This window comes from Loxodonta africana, chromosome 12 (assembly GCF_030014295.1).
Source record: "Loxodonta africana isolate mLoxAfr1 chromosome 12, mLoxAfr1.hap2, whole genome shotgun sequence".
NCBI classification, from domain to species: Eukaryota; Metazoa; Chordata; class Mammalia; order Proboscidea; family Elephantidae; genus Loxodonta; species Loxodonta africana.
Genome location: NC_087353.1, coordinates 17,929,865 through 17,941,184, shown reverse-complemented (window position 1 = coordinate 17,941,184; position 11,320 = coordinate 17,929,865). Strand labels below are relative to the sequence as shown.

Sequence of the window (11,320 nt, the reverse complement as noted above, 5' to 3'; positions counted from 1 at the left end):
TCCAGCTATCACCTTTTCCTCTAAGCACTCTCCACAACAGCCCAGAGGGTGTCCCTTTAGACCCAGACTTTCAAAACTGCCATCTCTGTTTCTCGGAATGTAGCGTGATTTAAATGACAAAGGGTCTTTTGAAAAAAGGGGAGAAAAGGCTGAAGGCGCTCTCAGGCCTCAGGAAGAAAGCCTGGCAGAGGTGTAAACTCCCTCAGCAGAGCACCTTGTGCTGGGCTCTTGGCAGAAAGCTTCTCTAACCTCCACGAAGGGCCTCTTTGGTTGCTATTCTCTCTCCATTTTACAGATAAGGAAACTGAGGCTCAGGAAGATGGACTGCCTTGCCCCTGGACACACCAATCCTGAGAGGTAGATCTGAGATTTAAACTGCAGGTCAGATTCCAGAGATTCTGAGGCCTTGCTCCTGCCTGTACTCAGAACCTCAAGTTCATTTTCAACACCCTTTGCATCCCCACATCTTTCTGATTTCCAGGATGAAGAAAGATTTTTTTTTCCTGGAATGAACTACGAAAGAGGCTGTGAAAAGACGTGCTTGTCAACAGACTTGGGGTCTAATGTTGCCACTTTCCAGCTGTGTGTCTAGGGCCAGTTATTTCTCTCAGGCTGGAGGTCCTGCAGTGGGGGAGGGAGGATATATCTGCTTCGGGATTGTCTTGAGTCCTTCTTGAGGCATGTAAGCCACCCTGCCTAACAAGGCCAGGCATATAGTGGGTGCCCAATCATTTTATTTTCTGGGTTTCCAGGTGAGGCATTGTCTTCCAGGCCCCAGCCACTGTGGCTGGTGTCTGGGCCCCCATGTCCCAACCTACAGCCTGCAGCGCCCACTCCCACGTGACCGACAGCCTCTTACATTTCCCCATTCAGCTGATTGTGAGTGCTATGCTATTTTAAACCTACATGGAAGTATTTTTTTTTTTTTTTTTTTATAAGGACCATCTGCTACCGGCCCCAGCCCAGATGATACAGTTAGAGCCTGCCCACAGCATCCTCTCCCTCCTTCAGACAGTTCCAGGAACAAGGGTGAGTCAGTCACCAGCTGAACTCCCTTTTGCTAACCCAGAGATGGCCTGGGTGCCAGCAGAGGGGGAGCGCTCACGCTCAGCTCGGCGGGGGCAGGTGCGGAGCCTCCTCCGCTGCTGTTGCAGTTTGGTGCCTCTCAGAGACAGGAAGGGGAACCCCCGCCCCCCGCAGCGCTGCTGACTGCAGAGAAAGGCCAGGGCCGCCCCACTGAGCGCCTGACAAGAGAAATAGCCCCCGGGGTGCCCAAACTCATCCTTCTCAGCTGTTCCCCTTCTCCCTCGGAGCAACCAAGACCCGGTTAATAGATTAAAGGGCAAAGGCCAAGGCTAGGCTTCTTGCAGCTTGTCACGAAGAAGCTAATGGCCAACAGGGCATTAATCCCCATCCTGCTGAGGCTGCCCCCGGAAAGAAACCCTGTGTCGGCTTTGGGATACAAAGAGAGCGTGTTCCCCCCCTCACTGGGCTGTGTTGGGATGGCACGCTGGTCCAGTGTTGTCTGCCCAGGGCACTAGGCAGATGCTATTAAACACTGACCATTGTTCCTTCTAGGCAAGGGACTCGGGCACAGGCACTGGGCTCACTCACGACTTTGCTCATCGCCCTTCTCTTTTCCCCTTTCTTCCCCTCTCTCCTCTTTCCCTCCACCACCTAATGGCTCGCTGCGAATAGGAGATAATTCAGAGGATGGAGCAGGGGCCTGAGTCAGTCTTTGCATCTGGTCTTTGTTACTTATAAACTATATGACCTACAGCAAAGTATAATCAGTTTGCTCATCTGTAAAATGGGCATACTCTGACCTAGGGTTTCTGTGAGCATCGAATGGGATAATGCATAGGAAGGATCTGGTACACTGCCTAGCAGACGTTGTTGTTGTGCCATTGAGTGGATTCCACCTCAAGGCCAGCCACGTGTCACAGCCTAGAACTGCTCCATAGGGTTTTCTTGGCTGTCATCTTGATGGAAGCAGACTGCCAGGCCTTTTGTTCCACGGAGCTGCTGGGTTGGTTGAATTGCCAACCTTTCTGTTAGCAGCCCAGTCCAAACAGTTTGCTCTACTCAAGGACCTAGCAGAAAATACTGTAGGTATTATTTTTCTATCCTTATTACATTCAAAAGGGCTGACGTTTATGTTGGCTGAAAAGTTGAGGGAGTGTTTGAAAACCTGGGTCTCTAACTTTAAAAAGCAGTCCCTCAGGGCCACTTCACCACCCCCATTATCAAGGTGCCTCTGACCCCTGCTCCGAGTTGATCATTTTTGCAGCAGGCACTCAGGTCGAGAAGAACTTGGGGGAGAGTTAATTTCATCCAGGCAGGCCCTGCCTTTGTTATTATCAGGCACCAGGTATCATAACCACTGCCATCGCCATGATGACGCTGGCTTCTTGCACCTCCCTGGACCTCCCAAAGGCCGTGAATTTTCTTGGTGCTTCTGGCTTTTTTTTTTTTTTTTTTTTCTTCTGGCTGCTTTGTGACCACTTCTTTCCCTCCAAGGATCCCCCTCCTTACACACACCCACGGCCTGACCACTCAGGGGGCGGGTGCACGTGGTGTTACTTCGTGGGGACCGGCAGCTGGTCCGCAGAGCACTATCGGGTGTGTGCACCCTCCGGCGGCCCCGAGGGTGCCCCGTGAGCAGGGCGCGGGCCGAGGCCTGACAGCTTGACTTCCTGTCCCAGCGTCTATCTCCTGCTCCTCTGTAGAGTCCTACAGTTTATCTGTGGTCAGTTTTCTTACCCATTTCCTGCCAGCTGCTACTGGTTTTTTAGTCAGCTCCGATAGCTACAGCAATTGGGAAAGCACGCAGACTGCCCGGCTGCATGATTGACTGGCCCGGCGGACCAAGGTGCGGCACCGCCTCCAGAGCCGCGTCTCCTCGGGGCGCAGAGGGACGGGCGCCCATGGCTCCCCTGGGCCTTGCCCCCCCACCCCCCGGCTCTCAGTGACACTCCAAAAACACCGCACACTCATTGTGAGCTAAATGCTGATTTTGCGTGTGTGTACGTGTGTGTGGTAGAAGGGAATTTTTTTTTGAATTCACCAAAGCCAAAATAAACGGCGTCATTTTTTGAGAAGTCAGGATGTAAGTCAGCTCGAGGCTGAGCTGTGCCCTTTTTATGGGGAGCCCCGCACTCTTTTGGAGGCAGCAGTGCCGTGAGCTTTCAATGGCCCCGATTTCCTTTAGGCTACTGCAGTCACGTTTTCAATTTTATTTCCTGGCATTTCCAAAAATGAAGAGGGAAACCCTCCCCCACTGTAACAAATGACCCCCCCCATAGGACAGTCACAATGTGTACAGTAATGTTTTTTACGCTGTGAACAAGAACTTCGAAGTCGCCCACAATGGTGGTCGTCATTTGAAGTGCCTGTAATTGTCCAGAGCATTGCTACTCAAAGGGGCCGGGGTGCCAGGACCAGCACCATCAGCATCGAATTACCTGTTCAAAATGGAGAATCTCAGTCCCCACCCCAGACCCAACTGAACCAGAATCTCTGGGGTGGGGCCCAGCACTCCCTGTCTTAACTAACTTCTCCAGGTGGACCCTCAGGTGTGCTCCAGTGTGACAAGCACTGTTCTGGGTCTTGCAATTGGCTTGACTTTATTGGTGGCTTTTCCTAATTTTTTTGATAGCCATGGGTTGTGAAGAACGAAAATGATACTCCAGAGCAGAACTGAACAATTCATTCCACCAACATTTACCGCCCTTCTCTTGGGTACTAGGCTCTGTGCTAGACACAGCAAGGTACTGTAACCTGGCTCCCAGACCCCCAAACTCTGTCCTCAGGGGTCCCAGCCTGGGAAGAGGCAGATATAATAACAACAAGAATACTGCATAGGAAGGATTCTGCCAGGCATGGGCTTGGCCTCCAGGAGAGCTCAGAGGGGCTGGGGAGCCTGGGGGGTGACCAGGAGAGGCTCCTTGAGTAGTACATGAGACCTGAACTGGTGTTTCAACAATGGGTAAGAATTCGATGTGTGAAACGCGGGACAGCGGAGGGAGAGTGGGTGATTACAGTGGAGGGATCGGTGCTGGGGATGGCCTTATTAGGTTTAGGGTTAATCCCGGCTTTGACATTCTATACCATAGTAACCTCAGGTAAGTCCCTAAACACTCTTCCAGCTTCAGTTTCCTCATCTGTATGATGGGGTTAATGATATTTCCTTTTAGGAATGTTGTGAGACCTCAATGAGATAAAACATGCAAAGGACTTAGCATAGCCCTCAGTAAACTCAATAAAGTTGATAATAATTGTTGCCCCTGAGGACAATGGGGAGGATTGAAGGGTTTTTACAGAATACTGTGATCAGTCCTCTAAAAGGTTTGCATATTTGGGCCAATAGAGACTCTTTGTTGAACATAAGATAAACGTATCATTGATATTTAAGGATACAATTGTGGTTAAAATTTGTCTAGGAAGATACTTAGCATCCTGTAAAGTATCCCCTTTCCTCCATTGCCATATTTTTGTTACTTTTTTTTTTTTAAATTGTACTTTACATGAAGGTTTACAGAGCAAACTAGTTTCTCGTAAAACAATTAATACACATGTTGTTTTGTGACATTGGTTGCCAACCCCACGACATGTCAACACTCTCCCCTTCTCTGTCTTGGGTTCCCCATCACCAGCTTTTCTGTCCCCTCCTACCTTCTCGTCCTTGCCCCTAGGCTGGTGTGCTCCTTTAGTCTTGTCATCGCCATACTTTTGAATCCTAAAATCAGCCAATAGTAAAACCTAGCCATTTTCCAAAGCAACTTCCTTTGGGTTGAGGCCAAAATTCAGAACAACACTATTTTTCCCCTCTTGGAAAGTCACAAGGCCCAGAATACAAGACAATCATGACTTTCAATGAAAGTGCCTCCTCAGGGTGACTCTCAAACCAGCCATCGCCCACAGCCTTTGTAGAAAGGCAGCACCTGAGTTGGCAAGGCCAGCTCGAGTGTGGCTGGCATTCAACACGTGCTTGCTGGTGTTGGCTCAGGGCAATCCCAAAGAGATTGACCTGAACCAGAATTTGTTCTACTGAAAGACAGAAAAAAATCAGAAAGGCGACAGCAGTGGGTTAAAGGGATGCGTGTTCTTAAGGAAACACTCCCCACGGGATGTTTTATGTAAGACTTGATATCACTTTCCTCTTCCATTTAAATGCAGCCTCAGGACAGACTTCCTTTATTCATTCAACAAATGACTGCTGAGTGCCTGCCCCATGCCTGTTCTGATCATGTCTAGTGCGAGAGATGCTCGCTGTTCAACAAATCATCTCAGTAAGGTGTGGAGAATGACAAAGTGAAAGATATGTTCCAAGAGAGAGAAACGCAGTTCTGCAGAGTCTAATGGGGCTAGCTTTAGGTCCCCAGCATCTCTGAGACATTTCCTTTCTGGCCTCGTGTTTTGCACAAGGCCTTCTCACTGAGTGATTCGCTATCTGATGACTTGTGGTGGAGAGGGGGTGGTTTTTCAGGTGGGGCACCTCGAAGCATCCAGATGTCCACATGTGGCGGCCAAGGCAACCAGGTGCGTTTGCAGGAAAAGGTGTGCATCTGCTGCTCCCACATCAAAGGGCTGCGGTTCCATGTGGGAGTCCAGGGTGACTGGGGTTCTATTCCTGGCACAGGCCCTAACTTCACTGTGATACCAAGCCTCCCTCTATCTCGGTTTCTCCATCTTGAAAATGGGGCCAGATCTGACTTTTCTGGTTCCACAAAAACTCCTGGGCAAACCACCACATTTGTCAGGCCCCTGGTCCCCCTGCTGTGCCCTGCGTACCAAACAGGGCCTTCCAGTTTCCTCTCTGAGGTTTTCTGAGAATTTGTCTGACAATGTCTGTAAACGCCTTTCAACTCTATCTCTTAGAGGAAATGAGCACATCAGAGAAGGTCTCTTACTACCAGAGCTCCCCGGTTTCGAGTTAAACCATCGGCGCAGCCTTCCTAGCCTGTCTGCCTCTGCACCACCTCTGAGCGCTCTTTCTAACATGCACATTGATTCTGCAGCTCCCCTGGTTCAAGCCGCTGAGTACCCTCGTGGGAGAAACATCCAGAGTTCCTTCCAATACCTGCCTACCATTCCAGATCTTGATTTTAGCCCTTGTGAGTTTTACGTGCCAGCAGCACAGAGCGGCTCATAGTTTCCTCATCAGGTTGGGTGTTTCTTAAGCCCCAGGCCCTTTGCACATGCTGCTCCCTCTGTCTGGCAGGCCCTTTTCCCTCTGACTTGCTTGGCAAACTCCTCTTCGTCTGTCAGAACTCAGCTGTGTTATCAGCTCCTGTGGGAAGACTTCCCTGGCCCCTTTGTTCTCCCAGGACTGAGTGGATGTTTCCTCCATCCAAAGAGTTCAGTGTCAGGGGTGCATGACGCCCTGAGGCCAGTTCCTAGTTGCGTCCTGGCAGGCCAGGCAGGCTGGGGTATTTCCCAAACTTGGGAAATCTTCCTCCATCCTTGCACTGCCAAACTCCGGCTACCCAGTTGCCTTTGAGTTGATTCCAACTCGTGGTGACCTTATGTGTGCCAAAGGAGAATTGTGTTCCATAGGGTTGTCAATGGCTAATTTTATGGAAGCAAATTGCCAGACCTTTCTTCCAAGGTGCCTCAGCATGGACTCAAACTTCCAGTCTTTCAGTTAGCAGCTGAACACCTTAAGCACTTGAACCACCCAGGGACTCGCTCCACAAAGAAGTCTGCAATTCCTGTTCCAGAGGACATGGCACCAGGCAGTGTGCAGGCAGGTAGGGCCAGCTGTCAAGGAGGCTCTGGACAGGTAAAGGTGCACTTTCAGGCTTCCAGCAGAGAAGAGGAGTGTGAACGTGATTACTGAGAAGGGTTCCGTGCAAACCAATGTGACTGTAATTACGAGGGGCTTCTGATTGTGTGTGTGTAATTACGTGAGCCTGCTTGTGTGTGCGGGTGTCTGCGGGATTGTTCTCTGGAGAATTGGGGAGGGATATTGGAAGGAAGGTGCTCCTGGAGGTCTCTCTCTGCCATTTACACACAACTCCCAGGTTGGTAGGAGGCCAGAGCAGCAGCCTTCTGGAGGAAGAGCGCGGGCCGTGAGAGTAGAGAGTCCCAATCGCAAAGGAGATAAAGGAAGGGAGGCCCTTGTGGGCAGTACGCTACTCCCGCCCCAGGCAGACTGGCTGTGACATTCAGGTGTCTCTCTGGGTCTGGTTTTTCCTGTTACTTTAATTGCTGCAGAATGAACATTTCTCTGCGCTGGGTCAGAAATGGCGGTTGGGGAGCGTGCCCGTGTGTGTGTGTGTGTGTGTCTGTGTGTGTGTAATATTTCAGTTTAAAGAAACAGGAAATTCAGGATTTGTATGGACACCAATTCTAACTCTGCCTCCGCATGCCTGGTTTCCTGGAAGGGAAGGGGGTTGATTGATACCAGTGTGAGCTTGGAAGGAAGGGCCTTCTGGATTCTGTGCCTGGCTTTGGCTCATGGGGCAGTCTTGAGGCCCAGTGTGTTTCTGTTTTATTTTCTGTTAGAATGAGACCAAAAGCACTTGCCTGCCAGGCCTGGAAGTACCCAAGGGGGAGAATAGTCTCTGCTCGGGGAATTCTGGACCGTGAAGCTTATCCAGTATGGGTGTTCTCGTAGTCCCTGTTTCCGGGCAGACCGGCACTGATGGGGTGAAAGGGCCAGGAGTGAAACCGAGGAATACTTTGGAAGGGAGGAGGGGTGTGACAGAGAGGCTGAGGTGGGTGCTGGCACAGCCTGGGATTTGGTGGCTGGGAGGGTCCTGATGACCTCTGAGCGTGGAGCTTCAGCGGGGGATTCAGGTTTCCGAGAGTTTAAGGAATAGAAGCAGTTGAGGAAACTGAGGCCCAAAGAAGCTGAGTGATTTGCCCAAGGTCACACAGCTGCTTAGCTGCTTGGCACCAACACCAAAATGCAGGTCTCAAGCCTCCTCAAGAGGTGACCTTTCCATTCCATGGCCCACTGGGAATCCCAGGACCCGGGGACTTGGGTTAGCTGTCACCATCTCTTCTTGCCTACCAGGTTTCCCGCACCAGGGGCCTCTCATCTAGGGGTACAGGGAGGCAGCTGTATGGTCTAGGAGCCTTGGGGCCACTTGTAGCTATGGCATTCGGGCTAGAGTGCCACTATCATATGTGAGCGTGGCTACTGAGATCCCGATGAAGTACACAGACTCCCTTGGCCCCTCAGGATAACTTGGTCCAGCCCCATTGGTCTATCTAGATAGATCTTTGAGCTGGGGCTGTTTTACTTATCTCCTTCTCTGTCTGTAACTCCGATTTTCCTCACAAGAGCCATGGGTGTCAGACTAGGAGGAAGCGTCTCTGCATGGGAATGAGGCCTGAAACAGCCAAGGTGGGCCCTGAGTCCTGCTGCTTGGCACAGGCCTCTACCTGATGCGAACTTTCCTTGAGCTGCTAGGGCTGGAGAGACCAGCCTTCCCAGCTCCTTCTCAGCCTAGAAGTCCCTGGAGCTCAGAGCTCAAGTCTCCCCACAGTCCCTCCAAGGTTCCTCAGACCCCCATGCTGGCTGCTGGGCCAGTGGTGGCCCTCAGTGCCTTTGGCTTTGGGGGGTTGGTGAGCGGCCCCCTGGTGAAGGAGCCCTGGGCAGTGCTGGGCCTCCCGAAGGCCAGCCCAGCTCACACTGCTCAAAGTCTCTGCACTGATTTCCCCCTGAGCTTGTTCCACTTTTAAAAATAGCTAATGAGGAAATTATTTTGTCACCCAGATGTATTCAGTAAAAACATGTCAGGGAAAGACAATTAACCTCTGCTCTGATAAAATCCTTCCCAAATTAATGAAGTTAATATTTGTAGATGCTGAGAGATTAATTTGGGGAGAGGGGCAGCACAAGCAGAGCTCCCTATAGGCAGAGAAGGGGGTCGAGGGGAAAGTAGAGAGAGAGAGAGAAGGAGGGAGAGAGACAGAGAGACAGAGAAAAGAGGACATGCGGGAGAGAGAGATGTGGAGGAGAGCAAAGAGAGAGACAGAGAAACATATGCATTGAGAGAAGGAATGAGATGGGGGAGGAATGACAGAGACCTAGATATAGACACACAGAGAAAGAATGAAAGAGAAAGAGAAGGGAAGAGAGCAGGAGCTTAGAGGGAACATGGCTGGAATAGTTTCTGAGTATTCTTTTGTTATTCAAAGCATTCACTTACAGGTTTCAAATTGGTTTCACCGGCAAGAGAAGACTTGAGAAATTAAACCAGGGAGTGAAAAGAGTGGGGATGTCTTCAGGATGTGGAATTTTCAATGCCACCTTGATGGAATCAAGTCCCCTGCTTAATGCCCTTTGGATTCCTTTTTTCTTTTCAAAGGTAGTCAGGGAGCCTCAGACCATGGGAAATGGCTTATCAGCAGGAGGGGGTGAGGCTGGCTGGGTTTGTGTTCTTGAAAATTTTCATCCCAGTTTCCCTGGAAAGTCACAGAATCATGAAGCTTGAAGAACCGTCAGGTTTAACCCTTCACCCAATGCAGGCACCTTCCCTTTCACCAGGACAAACCACGCCAAAGATGGCAACACCATTAGAAGAGGTTAGTCAGCCTGAGTTGGATCCTTATATCCAAGGCTGAGACAGGAGAGGAAAGACAGGAGATCTTACGCAGGGAGAGACAGGTCACGGGGGTCGCCAGGTTGGTGTGGTGGTGCCAGTGCTGATGTGGGGAATGGTCAGGTGAGAGGAACAACAGACAACAGCCCAGCATGCTGTGCTCTCTGGACCCTCTGTAGCTCAGCCCCTCATCAGAGGAGCACCAGCCTAGGAAGCAGATCCTGATCTTGTGATCTTGGGATGGAGATTGAAAATGGAACTTTAATTTTGGAGCATTTTAGCTTTGAATATGTCAAATAGAATGGCTGAGAGGCTGTGTAAAGGCAAGGGCATGACCCAGATGACCTCCCAAGGTTCCTATTATCTCTAAATTGGGCCCACTGCTCCCGAAGTGCTGACGGTGCTTGTCTGTAGAACTTGGATGTCATATTTTTTTTTTCCAGAGGGTGAAACTTGGCCATCAGACCCTAGCCAAAGAGACTGCTTTTCTCTCATCTATTAAAAAAAAAAAAAAAAAAGTATCCTTATTAATTTCTCCCCACTGTGTGAAATGCAAACAGGACAAGACGCATTCATCATTTCAAACCCTGTCAAATTACCAGTTCTGGTAAGCAGGTGTCAGGACAGGTAGGGGGTCTTGTATTGCCGTGTTCAGCTGATCAATCAGGCAGCAAAGAGGAAGCAGGAGAAAGACCCCAAGGTACACATGGCTGTGCTCCTTTCCAGAAAACCTAGGAGCAGTCATAACGACCGGCCAAAGGGAAAGAAGGGAGGTATGGCTCCTTGGGTCCCAGAGGCTTAGCTGGATTCAGGGCTTGCTGCCATTTTGGAAAGCTCAAAGTGGCTGGAGGAGGTGTTTGGAGGAGAGTCAACAGCGGAGATGATTGAAAGGATGGGGGGGGGGCGGTGTAACCTTGAGAAGGAGAGACGTGTCTGCTTTACTTCTACACTTGAAACAATGCTAGCCAAGTTAATCTTACAAACGCCATGGGCACAAGTGCAAGAGAACAAGATCTTGGGTGTCTAGAGTTGCATTTTTTGATAAATGGGTCTTTCTTACTAATCTAATCTTCCAAGGCAGAGTGACATGTTTGCAGATTGCAGCCAAGCGATAGATGTCACCTATCTTGAGTTCAGTTGGGCTGTTACTCTGCTCTTCTTGATTTACCTCCCCCTCCCCAAACCAGGAAACAAGGGGAATATTTGCCCAGATCTTTGGTTTCTGAGCCGGGTGGATGAACACCTCCAAGTGCCCACCCACACAGAGAGAGGTTGTGGTGGGGGGGGGTCCTGGAGAGGGGTCTTGAGGGACACCTCAGATGCCCAGGTCTCATAATAGGTAGGATGGCACAATACAGAACTTGTCACATTTTGCGGGGGGTGCCCAGTGAGAGTGGGAAGGACAGTCAGCCCAGGAATTGGAGAAATGGTGACAAATGGAGCAGAGGTGAGCAGAGCCAAGGGCAGAGCAGGGCATGTGGCATGGGTGGGGGCACTAGTTTGGGTACAAGCTGAATCCGAACAATAGTCTCTGGCAATGAGGGACTGCCATTTATTGGGTGCCCACCATGGGCTAGCACTGTGCTAGGTCATGCGTGGCCTTACTTAGTCTTCCCAACAGACGGCTTGGCTGATCCTCTGGGGAGGGCAGACGCCCAAGGACGCATGGCTGCCAAGTGGCAGAGCTGGGCTTCAGCCTCAGCTTGACTTCAATACTGAGCTCTCTCTGCCTCCCGCAGGGCCTCCCACGACCCCAGGCTGCT

General features: G+C 50.6%; 1 long non-coding RNA gene across 1 annotated transcript in view; it reads left to right on the top strand.

Moving 5' to 3' along the window:
* The window catches only part of LOC135232928 (uncharacterized), a 375,578-nt gene that overhangs the window by 170,790 nt on the left and 193,468 nt on the right, over window positions 1–11,320 (top strand). Inside the window, exons 8-9 of the long non-coding RNA XR_010323549.1 lie at window positions 296–357; window positions 940–1,029. This is a non-coding gene — a long non-coding RNA (uncharacterized LOC135232928). The remainder of the gene's footprint in view (window positions 1–295; window positions 358–939; window positions 1,030–11,320) is intronic.